At 39.2% G+C, this 3599-nt stretch overlaps 1 pseudogene; it reads right to left on the bottom strand.

Moving 5' to 3' along the window:
- Positions 1-1877: 1877 nt before the first annotated feature.
- On the bottom strand, positions 1878-3185 carry LOC145495471 (uncharacterized; annotated as a pseudogene).
- Positions 3186-3599: the final 414 nt, after the last annotated feature.

The raw sequence follows: 3599 nt of genomic DNA, 5'->3' as shown, positions 1-3599 counted from the left end.
GAGAAGTTGGTTGAAGCCCTTACTCAGAACTCGCTATTGAAGGGTATCAAGCAAGCATCCCCTGTGGCACAGACCAGCTGCTTAGAGGGATACCACTCTGTTGTAAACCAGTTTGCCCCGAAGATGCTGGCCTACTCCTACTTGGGATGTTGTGCCGGTGAGTGACAGCTAGTGCAGCTCAGACAGTACAGTTTATAAAAAGATACTCTTTTCTTTCTTTACTTTTACACATTTCACTTCATTTTCTCATGTAGATTATATATTAATTATCACTCCTGGAAAATTATGGGAAAATTAACTAGCTCCAATGATGGCTATCATATTTGCAAAACAAGAGAAATGCTTTACACATTATACAAAAAAGTATTATTTCCTGCAATCCAAAATAAATGACCTTTTTTTATTATTTTTAATTGTAGTACTATTTTAGCAGCCATCCACTTAAAACTATAACCTGAAGAGGGAGACGAAAGTTGACGCTCAGGCAAATCCAAGGCTGAAGGTGACCTACCCTAAATACAAACAGGGAGAGGCGACAGTCCGAGAAGTAATAGTGGTCCAAAACTATGGTAAAGGACTCCGATATAAAATAAATTGCATCAGAAATGCCATATCTGATATTTTAAACTCTTAATTGCACTTTTACCTCATTTTCTGTTTTTGTCAGACTATGTTGCTGAACTGTATGAAACATTGACCACAACACCAAGAGAAGTGCTAAAAGGCATAAGGAAGGAACTGGCGGAAAAGGAACCAGAGGCTCTACACACCATGCTGCTAGAAAAGGAGGACAAAGAAACAGCAAAAAACAAATATAAACAAAGAAAAGCAAAGGAAACAGTTTTATGCCCTCCAACCTGTTCTGGTATTTGAAAATTTGATTTTGCAAATAAGCATGCAAATAGGAAAACCTCCAACATCCCCCTCTTCCCACCCAAAGCATGATCACCCGAACGTACTGTGTTATAAACTTTGAGTTGGAATAACACATTTGAAGTGAAATCGTTATTTTACGAGGGTGATGCTAAACAGCTAACAAGGGCCTAACAAACCCGTGGCCCTCCAAATTATAATATCATAATGAAACTATGCAATGGTATAAAAAATTATCTTGTTAAAAATAACTGTTCAAATAATCTAATTGAAAGGTCTTAGTGCTCAGCAGCAACTTGACCTTAATGTCTGAATGATGTGTTCACCAGGCATTTCATTGGCCAAATTTCAAAAAAAAAAACAACACATCAACAGTAAGATGTTTTAAGTGAGTAATCTTAACCATATGTATTGCTGCAACTGCTCCATTTTACCATGTATGGATGCACTGAATCTCCATTACATGATGAGTTCCTTAGTGGGGTGTGCTTTCCTTTTAAACAGGTGCAGAGCTTCAAGCTTTGACACAACAGACCACAGTTGCTGGCAGAAGGAGGACCCCTATGTGCAGAAAGTGTGGCAATCCAAGGAGAGGACACAAAAAGGGCCAATGCAGCAGTACAAGTGCAACATAGTGCATTATTTTACTCCCAATCAGTTATAAGGTGTAGTCAATAAATGTCCCACCTTCCTACCAATTTACCTATCTGTACCTTACCTGCCTGCCTACCTACCTACCTACCTACCTAAGTACCCACCCACCTATCTACCTTCTTACCCATCTTAGTAAAAGTTAATTTTCTTATAAATTAATCCTCTTCCTCATATCCCTGATAGCCCTCAGTTTCAGTTGGAAATGTTTTTCGAATACTGTTGTAAACACAACAGGGAAGTGGAACACGATTTGATGCCCCAACATATTCCCACACAAGTCGAAGGAATTGCCTGTAGGCAACAGACCGGAGTAATCTGTGGAAATAGAAGCCAAGAATTGGAAGTGGGAACATGCAAATGGAATAAATCAACACAAACTTTGATATTATATGGTTAAAGTATTACCATTTATGCAGGTTTTAATATGTTAATGAATGTTTATTCATGTTTTTTTATGCATGTTTACTTGATCAACAGCAGAACGAATTTCAAAACAATGCTAACTGTAGTATCTTCAAGGACAAAGTACATGTATATACAGTGGAATTCCGATTTCTCGAACCTATTAGGCCAGGAAAACGAAAATAATTGTGCGAGAAATCAGGGATTAAAGACCGAGGGATGTGAAACGATTTTTGGCTCATGTTATCGGGAGTTTCAATCAAAGGTTTGAGAAATCGGGATTCCACTGTACTATATAAATTGTTACGATAATAGTGTAGGAAGTACTGGATTAACTAACAGCTTCAGTGTGAATCTTAGATAAGAAGGTTTGACGCTACAGATAATAAACTTTTAATATTAGTTTGAGACAGAACTTACTCGTGCTCAGCAGTGTCGCCCTGAGCCAACCTGGTCGTGTAGGACTTCTTATTCTTGGTTTTAAGGCCTATGCCCGCAGTGTGTAGCACCCAGCGATTCAAACAAACATCAGAGAAGCCGGGATGCGAAGTAATGCAGTCGCCTTCCCTCTCTAACTCCTCCATCCTTTCAACACATCTGATCACTTCCATGCAGCATCTACACTCCTCGTGCTTCACCACAAACTCTAGCGAACAATTTGAACATTTGCACCTAAAACAGAGGCAGGAAAAATTTAGAGTGATGGTTCGAAAAAGATCCGTTTATACCGCTTGAATATATACAGCCATGTGCAGCCCAAGCGTTATGAGCAAATTAATTTCTGCATAAAATCACCGAGTAAGCACTTTCTTCTATAAAATTAAATGAACGGTACATGAGTAAGATTTCCGTCTATCAGCGTCAAAAATATAACAAATAGTAATACAGACCAACTTTCTACCCGCTCTTCCCCGGAAAACCTGCTCCAAAGAATCTCCTTTTCTCTTCTTCCCGGGCAACTTGCTCGACATAAGCGGCTGCTTCTTGTTCGTTTGCCATCGGCTTCAAGTTTTCATCGTACGGCAAAAAGTCATCAATTGTTGAATGGAAGCTATCCTCGGAGGCTTCGGAAGACTGTTCCTCAGTACTTTCAAAGGAATGATCCGAAATTTCGTCTCTGGAGACACAAGCCATTTCACAAAAACACCACAAAACAGACAACAACAGCGATACAAAAGCAGCTAAAACAGCGCTCGATTGATTGCAAATGAACGTGAAGCCTTTGACGTCACAACCAACGAGTCCGCTGGAAAATTGCGTGCTCATCTGGAACGAGTTTTCGTAATGGCGGACGCCTTTAAGGCGACTTTTAGAGCCGAAAATTTTGAGGATAGAAGGTTTGATGTTCGTGTTTTTTGGCAAATATAGTTGTTTACGAACAAACGTAAGTAGACCGGAAATGCGAGGAGCAAAACTCCTGACCGGATGTACTTTTAAAATGCGATATACGCGCTTTTTGTTTCTTTGTTTTTGTAGCTTCAGATAAAGCGACATTATGGCAATGGTATTGCTTCTTCTTTAGATATTTTTGGTACAATATATCATTGATAGTAGGATAAAAGGACGACTTTTGATCCGCTTTTATGACTGTTTTAATACAGTGGTGAATAAAGAGAACAAAAGAAAAGCGCTTCACTGATCGTTTTACGCAACCTGATTACCTCCATTGG

Source organism: Orbicella franksi, chromosome 8 (genome assembly GCF_964199315.1).
Source record: "Orbicella franksi chromosome 8, jaOrbFran1.1, whole genome shotgun sequence".
Taxonomy (NCBI): Eukaryota; Metazoa; Cnidaria; class Anthozoa; order Scleractinia; family Merulinidae; genus Orbicella; species Orbicella franksi.
The sequence above is the reverse complement of the archived record's forward strand: the minus strand, read 5'-3'. Positions and strand labels throughout refer to the sequence as shown.